We start from the raw sequence: 21,004 nt of genomic DNA on the forward strand, positions 1-21,004 counted from the left end.
CATTTTAAGTCATCATATTATGTACTTTGTACCCTGGAGTAGGGAAGGAAAAGTCCTTCAATCTTGCTGACTTGTAGCTGAGTAAGTTGAAATGGTACTTTTAAGATATTATCTACAGTATAGCTATTTGATGAAGCTGTTAAAAGCCAATTGATTTGCAATGATTTGTTGGTTTTCAGATAGAAATGAATGTCAGTGCTGTACTTAATTTGTGATTAATTTTCAAGAGTGCAATTCCCATCACCAGGTCAATGTACAGGGTGTTTTTTTTTTCTCATTTATAACTTGGCTATTCACTAGGAGGGAAAGAATCGAAGCCCTGATCTCCATGAGCAAAATGCAGTGTTACCCATTGATGCTGACCCAACTGGTCACTATGCAAACTTACTTAGGTGAGGAGTGGCCAAATGGTAAAGCTGCACCCTAAGGTTGTGGGATCAAATCCCAGTGTTGCTCCTTGTAATCCTGGGAAAGTCACTTAGGCCAGATTCTCAAAACTTTAATGTGCTCGCTAAACTGTTTTCCGGCGGTTTAGCCTACACGCATTGTAGGGGCGGATTATCAAAACGGATTATCTCTGTCTTTAGCGAGATTTCTAGCAGTCTCCGACAATGGCATGCAAATAGGCTCTTTAATATTGAAACGAGCCCTCCGGTGGATTCTTAAAAATCGCCGAGGCATTTTCAAAGAGCGGCGTCGGCTTTTGGCGATAAAAAGCAGTGACTGGTCCGGGGGTGCCGTTATAGTGTGTTTGACTGTGGCTAATGAAAAAAAAATGTGTATTTATATATTTTATAAGCGGAGGGTAGTAAAATCACGCTTCTTTTGATGGAAGAGACAGGCATGTTTCATGCGCGCTTGAGCGCGTATATGATACCCTTGTCGTGTGTGTTTCTGGCTGTGGGTCTTAATTAAATTCCTGGCAACCCTAGCTGCTTCCCGGATGCTTCCATTTCTGGTGTTTAAAACCATTTCAAAAAGCAAAAAAAAAAATAAAAATATTGAGTTTCCACTATTTTCACACGTCAGTAGTAGATACACTCATATGCAAATGGTGCTACTTTTCTGTGCAAAACCCTTGACACATGCGCTTTGTTTTTTTTTTTACACATCTAATTTTCTTTAAATGGCTTCTTCCCATGAATGTGCCACCAAATATCTAGATATTTTTCACAGCACTATGCATCCTCTATAATAAAACCCTATGCGCGCATGTGCATTTACAATGGCGTGATACCTGACAACGTGATTTGTGACACCGTGGCCATGTTTGATTTGTGGCTTGCGGTGCGTGCAGCGGCTTGTGGTGCATGCGGCGGTTTGAGCGGCGGCGAGAGCAACGACAGGAGGGTGTCCTTTGAGGTGCTGCGAGGAGTCCAGCTGCTACTGCTGCACAGGGAGAGGGAAAAGGAACTGCTTTGGGGGGAGGGGTGGGCTGGGGGCAGGCAGCAATCTTGGTTTGCTCGGGGGGCCAGAGAGAGATAGGTAGTAGGCCAGGGAGAGGCAGACAGACAGACAAGGGACCAGGGAGAGACACAGACAGAATGACAAACAGACAGGGGGCCAGAGAGACAGACAGACAGCCAGCGGCCAAGGAGTGAGAAAGAAAGAAAGACAGACAGGAGGCCAGGGAGAGACACAGACAGAAAGAATTACAGACAGACAGGGAGCCATAGAGACAGACAGAAAGACAGACAGCGGCTACAGAGCGAGAGACAAAGAAAAAAAGACAGAGAGACAGACAGCAGCCAAGGAGAGAGAGAGAGACAAAAAGAAACAAAGACAGACAGACAGCTGCTAAGGAGACAGAGAGACAGAAAGAAAGATAGACAGACATATCTATTCTAGCATCCATTAATGTAATGGGCTTAAAGGCTAGTATTTTATAAAAGGCCTGGAGTCCAGCAAGCCTTTTATAGACTACTAAACATTTGGGGGTTTATATCTAGACACCCTACATGAATGTCATAGGAAATTGGTAGCTATTTTAACAGAAATGGCTATCCAATCAATTTTAAAGAGTCTGGAAGGATTCAACATCATTATCATTTATGTTTTGGTGGAATTTTGTCTGTCTAATAGGGAAATATGAATCAGTTGTCATGTAAAAAAGAGGTAACGAATCAAAATTTGGCAAAATATGGCTACCTGTTAAAGAATTTGTGGAGAATAACATGATGATTAGGAATGAATAGGTTTTTGAATATGATGTCACACTCTTTGTATGGTGCATCCTCGACTTGTGATATGTTAATTGTTTGGAAATCTGAAATATGTATTCTGCTGCCTAGAGATGAATAGTATGTGGGGGGAGGTATTATTTGCGTATCCCTTGCTTAGGATGGGAATTGTTATATGAAATATTTTGAAGAATGTTGTTTATGTGAAAAACTTTCAATAAAAATATTTGAACTAATGAATGTAGGTTGTGTGAGGAAAGAGGAAGAGGCAATGCAAGTGAAAGTGTTGCATGCCCCAGAGCATGTCTCAATTGAGCAGTGGTGCATGAGAAGCTGATACCGCCATAGCCCCTGCGGTTACAATCTGCTTCTCCTGCAAATGGAAGATGCCAGTGTGTAGACCTGCTACTCTCCAATTGCCTTTGCTTCAGCTGCAGGTCAGGCTCTTAGTTTGGACTCTCCCATAATGCAGTTGTGCTGGCTTTGGAATTGAAAGCAACTTGCAGGTTGGATTAAAGTGATAGGATGTTTCAGAGCAAAGTGAAAGGCTGGAGATGGGGAGAACAGCAGAGTGTTCAATGTTTTGTTTTTCAGTAGTTTGGACGTTTCAGGGTCATGAGAGGTTCCTGGCCATTTAAATCTCTTGACAAGGGCTTACTGGGTATAAACTTCTGCTAAATATGGTTAGAGACTAAGCCAAAACCAACTATGCTCTGGGCAGTCTGAGATGGAATCGGAAATTATCTGGTTAAGTGCCGATATCCCAGTTTAACTTAAGAGCCTAAGAATAGCCTTACTGGGTCAGTCAGACCAATGGTCCATTTAGCCCAATATCCCGTCTTCGCGGAGGCCTGGCAAAAACCCAAATATTAGCAGATGCTACTGTTCCATGTCTGTTTCAACAGCAGACTATGGTAAATTCCTCCAGGAACTTGTCCAAACCTTTTTTAAAACCAGCTACATTAACTGCTCTTACCACATCCTTTGCAAAGCGTTCCGGAGCTTAACTATTCTCTGAGTGAAAAAAATATTTCTTCCTATTGGTTTTAAATTTCATCGAGTGTCCCCCTAGTCTTTGTAAATATTGATGCATTAAAAAAATCGATCCACTTGTCCCCGTTCTACTCCTCTCAGGATTTTGTAGACTTCAGTCATATCTCTCCTCAGCCATCTTGTTTACAAGCTGAAGAGCCCTAAGCTCTTTAGTCTTTCCTCATACGAGAGGAGTTCCATCTCCTTTATCATCTGGGTCGCTCTTTTTTGAACTTTTTCCAGTGCCGCTATATCTTTCTTGAGATAAGGAGACCAGAACTGAACGCAATACTCAAGGTGAGGTCGCACCATAGAGCGATACAGAGTCATTATAACATTCTTAGTCTTGTTAACCATCTCTATGCTCCCCCCCCCTAGATCCAGTGCTTGCTCACCTGGTGCTTGGTGCTTCTGTAACTCTTCAGGTCATCAGCAGCGTGACTGAAGTACACACGTTACCTTTGGTGACCTGGATACTTTCTTTCTGCTACTGCTTTCTGCCTATGCGCATACAGGAAGCAGTAGCAGAGGAGGAACTTTTGGGTCGCCGAAGGCAGCGTGTTTACTTCAGTCACGTTGCCAACAGCCTGAAGAGTTACAGCAGCGCCAGATGAGCAAGGGGGGGGGGGGGGGAAGGAGGACTCCAGATAGGTACATGAGCTGCCTAGGGGGTACTAGATGTCTGGATTCCCCGGACAAGAGTTATAAAATTATAAAGCCGCCCAGATTCCTGCCACAGTCCTCAAAAAGAGGACATGTCTGAGGAAAGCCAGACATCTGGTAACCCTATACAAAGTTATCTGGAAATCTTTAGACGGATAGTCAACAGGTCTCATCTCGCTAAGTTTATTGCTGAAAATATCCAGATGAAGAAAGTAAGATAAGTTGAAAACAGGCCTTTTCTTGACCAGACACCCCCCCCTCCCCAAAATGCCACCTCTGCCTTCTCTCTTTATGTGGGTTAATTTTGGGTGGCAACAATTTGCCAGGACTAAAATTTTCCTGCGCAGTTAACCTTCCCAGCCACCTGAATAAGGCTTTTGAATATGGACCTCCGAGTTTCTGCTTGCACTGTCAGGCAGAAAATGAAGGGAAAAAGTTCAATTCATTTGCAGGCAAATACATCATCTACTTCATGGGCTACTCTAATTTCTTCCTGAGCTCTCAGGCTGGCTTGGCTGAGCCTTCCAAGCAAGGAAACAGCCAGAGAGCTTCAGGAGAGCCGACTATGAGCCCTTCCCGTAGGTTGTCACAGCAACCGGTGTTAAATAAAGAATAAGGCACATTCTTTGGCCCAGTAGGAAACCGTCAGCCGGTGAAAGGCTCAGAAACATGAAGCAAAACAGGAGAAAAGCTGTCAGAAGAAGATGCCCACCTTGCCACAAACACACTTCCCAGCTGCCCTCTACTCCAAATACTGCAGAAGCAAAGGATGATTAGTTAAAGGATGTCGAGAAAGACATCATCCCGCCTCAAAGCCCAGGAATTTTAAAGCTGGAAAATTAATGTAATCTCCTCTGAGGTGCTGGCTGGGTGCATAGTGCTGCCAGCGGAAGGCATGAAGATGACCCTGTGCTGACCAGTTGATACTTTCAGAATCCAGTCCTACTGTTCGGTCCTGTAGTTCAGTCAATATTTTCAGAATCCAGTTCTGCTGACTGTAGACCAATTCCCATACTTAACAATAGCTACAAAATGTTGGATAATCTAATATTGTATATTACAAACTGTGTGCCGCAGCGAGATTCCGGGTGTGCCGCAAGAGATACGTCAAAAGCCTTCTGGAAATCTAGATACACTACATCAACTGGCTCGCCTTTATCCACATGTTTATTCACACCTTCAAAGAAGTTAAGCGAATTGGTGAGGCAAGACCTCCCTCGTCTGAACTCATGCTGACTGTCTCATTAAATCATGTTTGTCTACATGTGCCACAATTTTATTTTTTATAATTGTTTCAACTATTTTGCTCAGCACTAAGGTCAGGCTTACCGGTCTGTAATTTCCCAAATCTCCCCTGGAACCCTTTTAATAAGAACATAAGAACATAAGCAATGCCTCCACTGGGTCAGACCTGAGGTCCATCGTGCCCAGCAGTCCGCTCACGCGTAACATTGGCCACCCTCCAATCTTCAGGTGCTACAGACAATTTTATTGCAGATAACTAACAACAGATCAGCAATTTCATGTTTGAGTTCTTTCTGTATCCTGGGATGTATACCATCCGGTCCAGGTGATTTATCACTCTTTAACTTGTCACTTTGGCTTAGTATGTCTTCCAAGTTCATCAAGATTTCTTTCAATTCTTCCACTTCATCACCCTTGAAAAACATTTCCAGGTCAGGAAGATTTATTACATCTTCATTCAGTCTATCCGCTATGGCTTTATCCTCCCTGAGCATATCTTTTACTCCTTGATCATCCAAAAGTCCCACGGATTTGCTCACAGTTTTTCTGCTTTTGATGTACCTAAAAAAATTGTTACTATGAGCTTTTGCCTCTTTGGTAAGTTGCTCTTCCTGTTTAGCTTTCTTTATCAATGTTTTGCATCTAACTTGCCAGTGCTTATGACTCTTCATATTTTCTTCATTGGGATCTTTTTTCCATTCTTTATAGGATGTTTTCTTGGCTGTAATAGCCTCTTTCACTTCACCTTTAAACCACATTGGCTCTCATTTTCTCTTCTTTCCACCTTTGTTAATATGTGGAATACATCTAGTCTGTGCTTCCATGATGGTAGTTTTGAACAGCATCCATTCCTGGTTTACACTTCTGACCTTTGCCACAGACCCTTTTAGCTTCTTTTTAACCATTTTCCTCATTTTATCATGTGAAAATTAAATGCCACTACAGTAGATTTCAATAGTGGCATCACTCCAGTTATCAGCTCAAATTTGATCATGAGGTATATTGTTGGTTGAAAATTGGGGGGAAAGAGTTATTTGATATTCGAGTGTGTATAAATTGCAAAAATACTACTTTGGTTTGTTCCATACACCTAACTTGCCCCCCTGTTGCCATTCCAACTAGTCCCATGTAGAATTGTCACGACTCCTTTGGTAATTCAGCACTTTGTTTTTCTATTATTCAGTTCTGTCCTACCATGAATATTTCCTCCTGTGTAAAATATTTTGCCCACTTCCAGGTTTGCAGATGGGAGACCTTCTGAAATAAATAGGTTTGCTTCACAGGGCCACCAGACTCCAGATGTTTTAGGATGGAAGATAAAAGAAAATATATCTGAGCCAGCCCATATTTAGTGAATTGAAAGTACGGTCTATAACTTATAAGTGATTCCTGGACCACAGGCCTTTCTCAGCTGAGACCTTAAAGGGTATTGGGTCATAGATTAGGTATACCACCTTTCTGTGGTACAACAAAAAAAGAGGAGAGTGTGGCATAGTGGTTAGAGCTACAGTCCCTGCTCCTTGTGACCCTGGGCAAGTCACTTAATCCTCCACTACCTCAAGTACATTAGAGACTGTGAGCCCATGGGACAGAGAAGGAAGATGCTTGAAATATCTGTACATAAATTTTTTTTTGAGTGTGGTTGTAAAACTACAAAAAGGCAGTATATAAGTCCCAATCCCTTTCCCTGATGGCAGAAACCAGGGTTGGGGTGGCATTGGGGATGGGGCACTGATCAGAGCTAGGGGGCGGATCTAGGGGTCTGGATATCCCAAACGGAAAATCTGGTAACCCTAACCTGTGGTATAGTAAAGGAGGGGTGGGGAGGGCCACCCTGGGCACCGTGTGGATGTGGGCGTCAGCACCTCTCTGCACCCCCCACGACAAGATCACACCCTCCCTTCCCCCCACCTCTTTAAATCTTTAACAGCATGAACAATTCTCCAGTCTGCTGTTCGCGCTGGCCTGGCTCCACCTCTGAAATCACTTCCTGGTTGCGGGGAGGGGGGGGAGGCAGGAAGCGCCAGCGCAAGGAGCAAGCTGGAGAAACTGATCGTGCTGGTGAAAATTTAAAGAGGTATGGGGGAAGGGAGGGCGTGAGTGTGCCATGGGGGGCAGGGAAGGAGAGGGGTCAGCGAGGAGGGAGCAGGAGGATGCTTCAAGTTTCTTTACTTTTTATATACCCTCTACCAAAACTATTGTCTAAATGGTGTGCAATATAAAAAGGTTGAAGAAATAATAAAATATGTAAATAGAAGCAATATTTTATCAAATATTAAAAATACAAGACGGATTCACATTGACGTACATGGAACACAAGGGAAGTTGGGGAGGGAAAGGTTTTTAAAATACGTTGAAGTCAAATTAGACATTAGGATGGGGATCGCTTCAAAAGAAGCATTTGGTGTTTCAAGGCTTCCCAAGAATTAAAGGTTTGAGAAGCGGAAGCTGGTACAAGAGAGTAAAGGCATCTTTAAAGAGAAAAGTTTGAAGATTGGCTTTCAATTTTTCAAGAGAGTTCCAATGTGAGGCCCTTAAAAATAGCTTTTGCTGATGGGCAGCCAGTGGGTTGAGTGGAGTGCTGGAGAGATAGTGGCAAGAATGCAGAGATGTATTTTTAGGAGTAAAGCTAAATGTGTCAGGAACATGTTAACGTATAATACAGTATTGCGTAGTTACATGTGTAAGTGGGAGCTCTGCCCATGTACACGCCCCCTCGCACTGATGTGCTATGCCATTTAATGCCAGCCATGCACCCTGCTAGCACTTTCATGAGTAAGTGTACATTTACACACATAAGCTCTTGTGTTTCTGTAAATTTGCATGTGCAAGGAGCACATACATGGGGGCAATCCAGTTATAGAACTGCCCTTCATATGTACATCATCGCCAACTACCGTGCTCTGTGATTCCTTCCTCTCCTTTAGAAACTGGTGCTTTCTTTAACGCAGATACCATTTTCATCTCCACTGGAAGGCCATTCCATGCATCCATCACTTTCTATAAGAAATATTTTCTTAGTTTGCACCCGAGTCTACTCCCTTTTGCAAAGCTACTGTATGTCTCCTAGTAGTGTGGTAGGTTAGAGCTGACTCTTGTGTAGGCAGTTCCGTGGCTGGGATGTTCAGTGAGAGCCCCAATAGCCTGTGATTGTAAGAAAGTTGGTGCCCCTCCCCCCCTCCCCGAAGTAAGAAGTCACTGTGCAACCTCGTTTGCTATTTTATTTTTCTTTGTGTGGGAAGGCGGTAGAGATTTCAAAAAATATATGAAGGAGTAGAGTCTTGTTTCAATAACACACATCAGAAGTGTAGCACCCTCAAACATTCAATGTTGTCTCAATCTTATGAATATTCCCGGTGTTGAAGAAATCTTTCACAAAAATGGAGAAAAAAAAAAAATTCAGACCGCAAATCTCCAAAGTCAGTAAAACATACTTCAGTTGGGCAAATGGTAACTTTAAAGGCATAATACCTCCATAGCAATTAATTTAATACTTTAATTGTTAAATAATTGTTATATTCCAATTTGTTAAATGAAAAATAACAATAAATCAGGGGAGAACGTAACGTCTAAAGAGCTGACAAAAAGCTATCTCAAAGCTCTGAACGACATCCCCGAACATTTGACTTAAAAATGGCCTTCGAGATTTTCCAGAAGAGGCAGTGGGATATTTTGAGACAAACATCTAACGGACACTGACAGCAAGCAGGAAATCAGCATCGGTGGATAACCTCATGCCGTTGGTACATGCTGTCACTCTTATCTGCTCCTCCTTCTACACCAGACCCTGCTCAACTACCCTAAATCTGGCCAATCCAGTCTAACCAGTTGTTTCTATTTCCACTCCTATGTACCAAGCTCCCCACCACCACCACCACCACACCTCTGGTCTTCTGCTTGCGCTGCCTCTGAAATCACTTCCTGGTTGCGGGGGGGCCAGGAAGTGCCATTGCGAGCAGCGAACCAGAGAAGCTGATCATACTGGTGACGATTTAAAGTGGTACGGGGGAAAAGAGGGCGCGAGTGTGCCATGGGGGGTGGGGAAAGAGCAGGGGCGGCGAGGAAAGTGCCTCCTACCCTTGCTACGCCAATTAAGTGCTGAATATTGCACTTATTTAAACTCCGTGTCACCCTGAGCCTTTCCAGTTCTGAATTTGTTAATCTGATTTGTGTAAGAAAAGAATTTCACAACAGCACTTTTAATTTATTTTATTTTTTTTTGCTTTTCTGTGTTATCTCTTTTTCAGTTTACATTGTGAGCTCATTTGGGCCAGAGAGGGAAGTTTAAAGTGCCTTTAATATAATATATACAAATTGATTGTTGGTTGTTATACTTTTATTTTGTGCATTCTTATGTAACCCACACGGAACTGTGAATCCAGCGGGCTATAAATTCTGTAAATAAATAAATAAGAGAGGTGGTGGAGATTTATCCGCATGCCCCATCACGTTAAAATCGCACTCTTGGACCTAGAGCTAGGTCCCCATCCCCCAATGACTCACTCGTCTTGATATTTTAATTGTACATCGCTTAGAAATTGTTATAGGTGATTCATCAAATAAAATTGAACTTGAACTTGAACTTGTCTATCCTAGTTTGGCCATGCCTTCTTTATTAAAGCCTGTACTCGGACTCATCATAAGTGGAACTGGGGTGGCAAAACTTGGCCAGTGGAACTCATTAAACCTCGGAAACATGGCAATTATCCCTTCAGCCTTTATTCTCAGTTTTCTTGGGATTGGGTGCACATTCTCATTAAAAATCGTTAAGGTAAATTATTAACACATATTTTGGAAAGGACAAGTGCGAGGAGGTCTCAAAAGGCAATTGGTCCTGCCTGGATCCAGTTTGTCCTCTGTTATTACCACTCTTGTCTTCGGAAGGGCTTCAAGTTAATGATAAGCTGTGTGGCTGTGATTTTCAAGCTGGAAGGGGGGCCTTTAGAAACCAGCTAATGCTTTGGAGCGCAGGGTGTATCAAATCCCTTTCGTCATGCTAAAACAGTGAAGTTTAACTAAAATTAGCTCCTAAATTAACCAGCCATAAGCGGTGTGTTATGCATAACAATTAGTAGAAGAGCATGCCATAAGCAAAGCATCAACTTCTTCTCCATTCCTCTCAAGTTTCCTTATTCTGATCTCCAGTTCATTTGCTAATAATTTATAGTACATTTCTCTGAACTTTCTTCTCGGTCCATTTCAAACCTAATCAAATGGAGTTCCCCCAGTGAAATGTCAGACCAGCTTAAACCATAAGAAGAGAAGCATCTTCAGCACCTTAGATCAATTTGAAAACCAATTTGAAATGCATGAAGGACCAAGTGAAATGTGACTTCTGCTCAAGTTTGCTGACTCTGTTTTCCGTAGATTTTCAACAAAGTCCAGGCAGGGTCATCAGCGAGTCCTTCGGTCACGTGCTAACAATAAGAAACCATGCAAATCCAGATAGGTGTATGCTGTGCCGGCTGAATTTTGGCTGTATCCAAGTGGCTTCAACTTGTTCCTTGAATAAATGAAGCAGCAATTTAAAAACTGTGGTATGTGTTTACTCAGCTTCCCTTTGTCTAATATTATTTATTTTAAAGATCAGAAAGGATCCAGAGTGATATATACACAGTAATAGGGGAGGGGAAAATACTTTTTCACATCACTGTATACTCTGCCTGTGAGCCCAAAAGCTCTCAGATTAGTTCACATTCAAGTGTCATGTACTGGCATTCGCTACCATTGCTGACACTTCCACACTTTGATAGATATTCCATGCTATACCACACTTAGCATATTATCATTTACAGTTATGTGTTGTCTGCCATACCATGCATGCCTTACCACGCTTCATACTGCCAGGCACTATAATCTAATCTATCCTAAATCTTAGATTTATATACCGAGTTATCTCTAAGAAAATAAGGCTCGACTCGGTTTACAATTTATTTGCAAGAATATCATTACAATCGTTAAAAATGATCTTCAAAAAAACGTTGAAGTAGCGTAGTTTCCAGAATTTTTGGGAAAGCCTGAAGCGAAATACAGGATCTTATTTGAAAAGATAGATCATTCCATAACACAGTTATTAACAACGAGAAAGAATGAGCAATTTTACTGACTCATCTAATACCTTTAACAGAGGGAAAGGAAAGCTTGTATGTATGAATGGGTTCTATGGCCTGAAGATCTTGAGGAATTTAAGAAGAAAGGGATCAAAGATTCGAAGAGTCCATGTATAAATTTAAAAACTATACAGGCACATTTAAATTGGATTCTGAAATGAAACGGGAGCCAATGGGGGAGGCCCCTGCTTGCCCTGGATAGGTTCTCTCAAACACAATAGGTCATAATCCCACTGCTTACAGTGCTTCTTTCAAAAATTGCTTTTATAATACCTCTTTGGGTCCTCAGAGGGCCACCACACACTCAAATCATTTCATAGTGTGGGGCTTTATGCTCCCATTCGTCATTGGGCCCATATTTCTTATTAACTTTTTAAGATATTATTAAATATAAGTATAAATATTGAAGTACTTAGCTTTAGGTTAAACGTTATTCGGGGGGGTGGTAGAAATATCCGCCAACATGTTTCGCCCTTACTACTCAGGGCTTTATCAAGACTCCCTCACCCTAAATGGATAAAGAAAGACAAGCCTAAGTGTCATATAAACCCTAAAGCCTATGAACAGCTAAATATAAATTCAAACTCTTACCGTTCATTGTATTTAGTAATTGTTTTACTGCCACCATCACGTCGCTAGCGTAATGGCGGACTTATTCAATGTCAGCTGATTTATACGTGAGCCGGACGTCAGCGTCTCAGCCGTAAAGACGTTGAGGGCTGACGTCATACTCAGGTCAATCTAATCAAATATATCTATAATATATATAGTATATAAAGTAGTGGATGAAGAACAGAACCCCCAGGGGCACTCGTCATAATAGGGAAGCCCATTCCAACTCGTTATTAAGACCCCTTGGTACCACTGTGTTTAGGCGGATAGGTAGCATGGAATATATAGGTAGTCGGGATGGATATGGCAATGAAGGCAGAGGGGCTGGAATCACTATGGGTCAAATTGCCGGGAAACAAGGGTGCAGGCATAAAACTGGGGCTGTACTATCGCCCACCTGGTACGCCGGAAGGAGTCGGACACGACTTGGAAGCTGAACTGAGACAAGAATGCAGGACTGGAAGTGTAACAGTGATGGGGGACTTCAACTACCCGGGGATTGACTGGAGTACGGGTCACTCCAACTGCGCTAGGGAAACAGGATTTGTAGAAGCTGTGAGGGACTGCTTCATGGAGCAACTAGTCAGGGAACCGATGCGAGGGAGTGCTACTCTTGACCTCATCCTAAACGGATTAGGGGGGCCTGCAAGAGGGGTAGAAGTGGGAGGACCACTAGGCAACAGTGACCACAATGCGATCAGATTCACATTAGAAAGGGGGACACCCACAGTAAGGAGGACCACAACAACTGCGCTCAACTTCAGGAAAGGGAATTATGCTGCTATGAGGGAAATGGTGGGGAGAAAGCTCAGAAACATCCTTAGGATGGAGACTGTAGGAAGCGCCTGGACCCTATTCAGGGACACCCTGCAGGAAGCACAAAGAATGTACGTCCCCAGTTTCAGGAAAGGCGGCAAGAACAAGCGATCAAAGGACCCGGTTTGGATCTCAACAGAAGCAAAGAGGGCAATAAATGACAAAAAAGTATCCTTCCGGAGATGGAAAAAGGACCCAACGGAGGAAAATCACCAGGCGCACAGGAAATGCCAAAAGGAATGCCACCGGGAGGTTAGAAAAGCAAAAGGGAACTACAAAGAGGGGCTGGCCAGGGAGGCGAAGAACTTCAAGGCATTCTTCAGTTACATAAAGGGGAAGCGACCAGTGAGAGAGGAGGTGGGGCCTTTGGACGATGGGGATAGGAAGGGAATGATTAAGGAGGATAAAGAGGTAGCTGAGAGGTTGAACACGTTCTTCTCATCGGTTTTCACGAGAGAAGACACATCTAACATACCAGATTCAGAGGAGCTCATAAGTGGGGAACAGGCTGAAAAATTGGAACACATAGAGGTAAGTAAGGAGGATGTCCTCAAACAGATAGACAGGTTAAAATGCGGCAAATCGCCGGGCCCAGACGGGATACACCCAAGGGTTCTGAAGGAACTAAGACAAGAAATAGCGGGCACAATCCAGCATGTTTGCAACCTATCCTTGAAAACTGGAGAGGTACCAGAGGACTGGAAACTGGCGAATGTCACACCTATCTTCAAGAAGGGATCGAGGGGTGACCCCGGGAACTACAGGCCGGTGAGCCTGACTTCAATTATAGGGAAGATGGTGGAAGCTATGATCAAGGATGGTATTTGCGAGCACATCGAGAGAAATGGCCTACTGAGAACAAGCCAGCACGGATTCTGTAAGGGAAGGTCATGCTTAACGAACCTTTTGTACTTCTTTGAGGGAATAAGCAGTCGGGTGGACAATGGGGAACCCATAGACATCATTTACCTCGATTTTCAAAAGGCTTTCGACAAGGTGCCACATGAAAGGCTGCTTAGGAAGCTGTGGAACCACGGGATGGGAGGGGATGTGCACAGATGGATCAAGCACTGGTTGTCGGGTAGACTGCAGAGGGTCGGAGTAAAGGGACAATATTCTGACTGGCGGGGAGTCACGAGCGGTGTGCCACAGGGATCGGTGCTGGGGCCGTTACTCTTCAACGTATTTATCAATGACCTGGAAAAGGAGGCAAAGTGCGAGGTTATAAAATTTGCAGACGATACCAAACTGTGCGGCAGAGTTAGATCCAGGGAGGAGTGTGAGGACCTGCAAAGGGACCTGGACAAGCTGGAAGACTGGGCAAACAAATGGCAAATGCGCTTTAACGTGGAAAAATGCAAGGTCATGCATATAGGGAAAAAGAACCCGTTGTTCAACTACAAATTGGGGGGGGGGGGCATTGCTGGGAGACAGCAGTCTAGAGAGAGACTTGGGTGTGCTGGTGGATGCATCACTGAAGCCATCTGCGCAGTGCGCAGCAGCCTCGAAAAAAGCCAACAGGATGCTGGGCATCATAAAGAGGGGCATAACAACCAGGACGCGGGAAGTCATCATGCCATTGTATCGAGCGATGGTGCGTCCACATCTGGAATACTGCGTTCAATATTGGTCGCCGTACCTCAAGAAGGACATGGCAGTACTTGAGAGAGTCCAAAGGAGAGCAACGAAACTGGTAAGAGGGCTGGAACACTGCCCATACGCCGAGAGGTTGGATAGGCTGGGGCTCTTCTCTCTGGAAAAAAGGAGGCTCAGGGGAGATATGATAGAGACCTTCAGGATCATGAGGGGCATAGAGAGGGTGGATAGGGACAGATTCTTCAGGCTGAAGGGGACAACAGGTACGAGGGGGCATTCGGAGAAACTGAAGGGAGATAGGTTCAAAACAAATGCAAGGAAGTTTTTTTTCACCCAAAGGGTCGTGGACACCTGGAATGCGCTACCGGAGGAAGTGATCAGGCAGAGTACGGTACAGGGATTCAAACAGGGATTGGACGGATTCCTGAGGGATAAAGGGATCGTGGGATACTGAGAGAGGTGCTGGGATGTAACACAGGTATAGAAAGCTAACCAGGTAATAAGTATAGAAACCCAACCAGGTAGTGCATGTGCAAGACCGAAGGGTTAGGACTTTGATGGGAAGATAGGACTCAATAGGAAACCAAGGTGGCAAGGGGGCCCCTTCTGGTGATTCAGACAGGTCGTGACCTGTTTGGGCCGCCGCGGGAGCGGACTGCTGGGCAGGATGGACCTATGGTCTGACCCGGCGGAGGCACTGCTTATGTTCTTAGGTTCTTAATATTGCTACTCCTTGGGTTTTGGCCAGGTATTAGGGACCTGGATTGGCCACCGTAAGAACGGGCAACTGGGCTTGATGGACCTGAACTAAACTAAAACTTGAATTTATAGACCGTCATCTTTATGAAAATAAAGCTCAACTCCGTTTACAATAAGTAATATTAAAGGGGGAAACAGTGGAGAAGGCCTTACAATTTGGAGAATAGCCAAGTTTTTAGATATTACAAAAGATATGAAGAGAATCGAGTTCGCTCAGCCACAAAGGCTGAAAAAGAGAGACTTCACCAGTAAGGCTATTATGTTCTTAGCAAAGATGTCACAAGATCAAATTTTGATTTCCCTCAAATCAAGCTCGCAGCAGTATTTTGAATTAACTGCAGCCTTTTCTCATTTCCTTTACTTAAACCAACATAGATGGAATTGCAGTAGTCCAGTTGGGCTAAAATGATTGATGTACCATCAAGCTCTATTAGTTACCGCAATGTCATACCAGGCTCATAACATCACCACCCCATGCTGTATGAGGTCTTGTTCTGCCATATCCTATTAAGTAATACCTATCATGTCATGATCTACATGTTCTACTTTATTATGTAAACCCTGTTATGTTTTATTATGTATGTTAACTTGTATGTTCTGATCTTTTGGGGAGGGACGGGATATAAACCCAAATAAATTTTTTTTAAAAAAGTAGTGCGTGACCATTTCACAGAGGTCAGAAGGTGTGATTGGAGTTCTCATCTATTCAGCCTGCCAAATATAGCATACGTATGATAAGAGAACACTTAGTAATAATAATAGCTTTATTTATATCCCGTCATACCTTTTCAGTTCAAGACGGTATACAGTATTGAAGCGAACAGAATGATTACATGGTACTGGAACAGTTACAGGTTTGTGAAGAGTGTAGGTGTATCGGGACAATACAGCATTGGTTTAGGGTGGGAATAGATGGAGGGAAGCAAGATAAGAAAAGAAGAGTTGGGGGGTTAGTCATTGAATGGAAGTTGGAAATTTAGACAAATTTGTCGAATAGGTGGGTTTTCAGAGCTTTTCTGAAAGATTGGTATGTTGAGGGTTCAGGAGGAGGTCACTTAGGGTGTTGTTCCAGATGCCTGCATAGAGCAGTGTTTTGGAATAGAACATTCGGGCTTGGCATGGTGGACAGCAGAAGCAGTGTCTGTTTAAATGTGCAGTACTTCTGTTAACACAGCATCAAGACCGGCCGGGTCCACCTAGTCTACTCAACAAGGTGAGCAAAGGAAGGAAGAATGTGAGAAAGTACAAAGTAGATGACAACTTTCTTTTTCTTATATTTGAAGTGTCATTTTCTTTGGATGATATTCTTGGTAACTTCCTTCTAAATATATACTCTTTCAATTGTTCTTTTTTTTTCTCTTCATGCCAAGGGCTGCATAAGTACTTTAATCGTAGCAAAATATTAGATTAGTAGCATACTATAAGATGACAGATAAAGGCCAAATTGGCCCATCTGGTTTGCCCAATTGACATTTTTGCACTTTGACAGAGGTTTATATGTGTTTCCATGCAATCAGACACCAGTTCCCCGTCCCCCCCCCCATCCCCCCAATCTTTTACTTGACCCATTCTGCTCTACTGTTTCACATATCCTCCCCGGAAGGAAGAAAAAGAGAACACCCTCTGCAGTAACATAGAACAACCAACAACAGTAGAAGTGGTTCAGAACACCTGCCCCCAACACGCAGCTGAACCCCTGCTGACCCTCCATCCTTCCATCTGAACCCCACTGACCGTGAGCCCTACATACCTCCCTTCAGAGCAGCGTTGGGCCGGCAGCACTCTAAACAGGCTGCTTTGCGGCCTTCTCTCGTCAGGGGCCTTCCGTGTGCAGCGTTACTAATGACATCATCAGTGAGGCGGCAGAGGGAATTTCCCAATGAGAGAAGACCGCGAAGCAGCCTGTTTAGAGTGCTGCCGGCCCAACACTGCTCTGGAGGGAGGTTTGTAGGGCTCGTGGTCGGTGGGGTTCGGATGGTCAGTGGGCCGGAATAAAAAACTAAATGGGCCGGATATGGCCCGCGGGCCTTAGTTTGCCCATGTCTGGAATAGTCACACACCCAAGGATACCCACACGCAGCTTTTAATCCCAGTTGGTTTTTTTCCTTGAATTTGATGAAGCGTCACCATCATTAAGTACAGCAGATTGTTAACACACTTCAGAATTACTTGGTACACCACAGCCACTGGCACTAGGTGCGATGCATATGCTCACATTTGTTCTTTATTTCATGCATCAGGCATTTTAGCATATTCGCTCGTTTCAGGCATATTGAAGGAAAATTGCTTTTTTTTTTGCTAATATAGTGAATCTTTCATTAAAAATAATGTTCACCCTAAGAGGATTTCACTGCCGCCTTCAACCTGCATTAAACCAAGCTTAGCCAGCCTGCTGGTGAGTGGCAGGGCTTCCTAATGAAATTAAAACCAGGTCAATACTGTGAAGTTGCCTTAGCTTTAGATGGCAAGTTCTCCCCTCTTTTAATTAAAATGGAATCACAGCGTCCTAATATACAGTATTAATGTGAATCTTCCTTTGCATCTAATTAGCTTCTTGTCTGTCATCAGCCGAGTAAAAAAAGCAGGCTGTTGCAATGCCAATTAACTGTGGTGTGATGAACTCGTTAAGGCATCCCTTTAGGTTTTAGAGTGAAATCATCTTATGCAGAGAGTTGTTGAAACTTTGAGGCAGAACATCGCTCAGACTTTTCGGATAATGGGGGCTGCGTAATGCTCAGAAGCAAGAACTGAATGTTTCAATTAAAAGTTATTTTCGCTCTTTGAGAGGCTGCAGTGAGTAGTTTGTTCTTAGCTAAGCTGACAGGTAATTGAAGTACTTTCTTAAGCACGTGGACAAGCTGGGTATGGTTTTCATTAATCATGCATTTGTCATAATGTCAAAAAGAAATGAAAAATAACACCCTCTATATAGGCCAGTGTGTCTCAAACTGCGTGCCACGAGAGATTCCAGAATCTTACTTTATTTTTTAAAATTCCCTTCATAAGTGTACACTAGAACAGGTGACCTATACATCACGTACGCAAGAGTCTGTCAATATTAAAAGCTCCTTTTACTAAGCTGCGTTAGGGCATTAACGCATGGAATAGCGCACGCTACAATGCCCCGCGCGCTAGACGCTAATGCCAGCATTGAGCTGGCATTAGTTCTAGCCGCGTAGCGTAGGGATAGCACAAGCTATCTGCTGCGTGTGCTAAAAACGCTGGTGCCTTAGGAGCCCTAAGAGTGTCTGTGGGGGTACAGATATAGCCGCCCAGACAAGCACCATTCTTTGATGTGATTGCTCCTTGGTAACTAACGACAAGTTATTTTATTTTTTATGCAGTAGTTATCCTAACTTGAGCAACAAAGCAATCAAGGATTTGTTACTGTTTGGATCGTCTTGTCTTTGCAAACCTGGATTTTCAGCTCTGATAGAAATGAAATTTAAAAAAAGAGAGAATGACTGCAGATGGTGGATGATGAAATACATGTTTGCATGTCAACTATCAAGCCGCATTTTGAGTTAATTTGCACTCAAAAACAAGCACATCCATTGCATTGATTAGCAATTCAATTCTAGCTACTTTAGTTTCACCACTGTTACAATTACCCTTACATAGCATGCAAAATTTTAAATAAATAACTATCAAATTTAGCGGTCATTTTACTAAGGCGTGCTAACCAATTTAGCATGAGATTAAAGATTAGCATGCGCTAAATGCTAAAAGACGCCCATTATATTCTATGGGCGCCTTAACATTTAGCACATGCTAAAGCAATTAGTGCGCCTTAATTTTGGGTTGATTTTGCAATTTTATAATTTCAATTATAATGTGCCGCGACAAACATTTGCTCCGTTTAGTGTGCTGGAGCTAAAACAGTTTGAGAGACACTGATATAGACAGTTATTGTGTTTGTCTGTTTTGTTTCTTTTCGGTATTTATTGAGTACTTTTTGTTGGCTACAAACGTTTCGGTCTGTAACTTGCTGTGCCTTGTTGGTTGATGCTTTGGGCCTTTGAATAAAAAGAATAACAACAAAAAACACATATATAAAACAGACAAAAAAATAAAACACTCACTTTCAAGATCCTACACAGTATCCTCCCTCCCTTCATTCCTCTTTCTTGGAACTCCTCTAAACCCAAAAACGGAAACTTTCCTTTCCCTCTCTAAAAGGCGTTTCACTTGTAGGAAAACTAGGTTCTTCCCTCCCTTTCAGAATCACTCAGCTCTGGAACAACCTTACCTCCCCTCTTAGGAATCTGAGCTCCCTCCAACTCTTCCGTAAACATCTGAAAACCTGGTTATTCTCAAAAATGTAACTCCTCCTCCCTCTCTGGTTATTCTAGTCCTCTAAATGTTCTCTTCATTTTGCCTCTTCCCTCTACTGGAGTTCCTTCCTACCCTAACTCTTGTTAACCGTGTCGAGCTTTACGAATGTAGAGATGATGTGGTATACAAACCTAAGGTTTAGATTAGATTAGATTAAAACACACACACACACACACAATATAAACTGTTGTCTAAAACTAGTATCTAATACAGCATATCATCTATTGATATTAGCAAGACAACTATGCCTTAATCTTCTTTCCATAGCAGCAATCATTAAAAAGATATATTTGCAATTCAAACCAATCCTATATAATAAAACCTTACCCGCGCATGCGCTTTTAAAACGGCGTGATCCCTGCCGCCGTGATTTCTGATCCGTGGCAGCATTCTACAGCACGCGGTGCGGCTTCCTAACTCTTCAGGCGTGAGCAGTGGCTTGCTGCACGCACCCCGACGTCCCAACTCAGAGCAGTGGCTTGCCGCACGTGCCTTGGCTTTTAAAATCTTCAGGCGCGAGCAGCGGCTTTCCGCACGTGCCCCGACTTCCTAATGCCAAGCGGCGGCTTGCTGCACGCGGCCCTGGCTTTTAAAATCTTCAGGTGCGAGCAGTGGCTTGCCACACGCGCCCCGACCTCCAAACGCCGAGCGGCGGCTTGCCGCACGTGCCCCAGCTGTCAAAGTGTTCATGCGTGAGCGGCGGCTTGCCGCACGTGCTGCTTTCAAATTGTTCATTTCTTCAGGCTGGCGCGCAGGAAGGTGTCGGCGGTGCCGGTTTGTCTCCAGGAGCTACGGTTTGTTAGCTAGCTCACAGGATCAGCAGGAGGGTGTCCTGCTCTGGTGGTTTGTGTCTAGCAGCTACAAGGTAAATTGCTAATTCTGCTACTGCTCAGGGAAGTGGAGGGGGAGAGGGAAAGGGGATGCTTTGAGGGGAGGGGTGTGCTAGGGGCAGAAGGGGCCATGAAGAGACAGAGAAATACAGGCAGGCAGGGGGCCAGGGAGAGAGACAGAGAGACAGACAGAGAAAAAGGGGGCCAGGGAGAGAGACAGAAAGAAAGACAAACAGACAGATAGCATCCAAGGAGAGAGAGAGAAATTTTTTTAACTGTTAAGTTTGCACATCTATTCTAGCACCCGTTAATCTAACAGGCTTAAACACTAGTAACAAAATAACCATTGTGGTAAGATTCTTCCTAAAGCAATAAACATTAATGAGTACCTACAACTGAGAAGGTAAAATGTTTCAATTGAATCAAGCACAGAGAACAACTGCCACTGATTGGAGACTAAACAAGTACCCAATGATAGTCTAACGCAAATGGCCTAATGGGGCATCCGTATTGGCCATGAGACTTCCTTGAAAGGTCAATAAGACCTACGATAAGGAGATGATCATTCTTTCAAGACTTAGGGCTCCTTTTACTAAGGTGCGCTAGGGCTTTAACGCGTGGAATAGTGCGCGCTAGACGCTAACGCTAGCATTGAGCTGGCGTTAGTTCTAGCCGCGTAGCGCGTGGTGTAGCATGCGGTAATATCCTGCATGCGCTAAAAACGCTAGCGCACCTTAGTAAAAAGAGCCCTGTGTAAAATAAAAAATGAATAGTATGGGTAAAATATCCAGAATAAACCCAGCGTATATTGCTGAGCCTAAGCCTC

General features: G+C 43.5%; 1 protein-coding gene and 1 long non-coding RNA gene across 5 annotated transcripts in view; one reads left to right on the forward strand and one right to left on the reverse strand.

Annotated features, from left to right (window-relative positions):
* Positions 1-21,004, forward strand: part of PPP1R16B (protein phosphatase 1 regulatory subunit 16B) — a 91,863-nt gene that overhangs the window by 33,321 nt on the left and 37,538 nt on the right. The gene's annotated exons all lie outside the window — the stretch shown is intronic.
* Positions 10,314-20,179, reverse strand: LOC117345472. The gene is made up of 2 exons (XR_004536442.1): positions 19,676-20,179; positions 10,314-10,623 (listed from the first exon to the last, which is right to left on the reverse strand). It is a non-coding gene; the product is annotated as an uncharacterized LOC117345472 (long non-coding RNA).

Source organism: Geotrypetes seraphini, chromosome 11 (genome assembly GCF_902459505.1).
Source record: "Geotrypetes seraphini chromosome 11, aGeoSer1.1, whole genome shotgun sequence".
In the NCBI taxonomy this organism is placed as follows: Eukaryota; Metazoa; Chordata; class Amphibia; order Gymnophiona; family Dermophiidae; genus Geotrypetes; species Geotrypetes seraphini.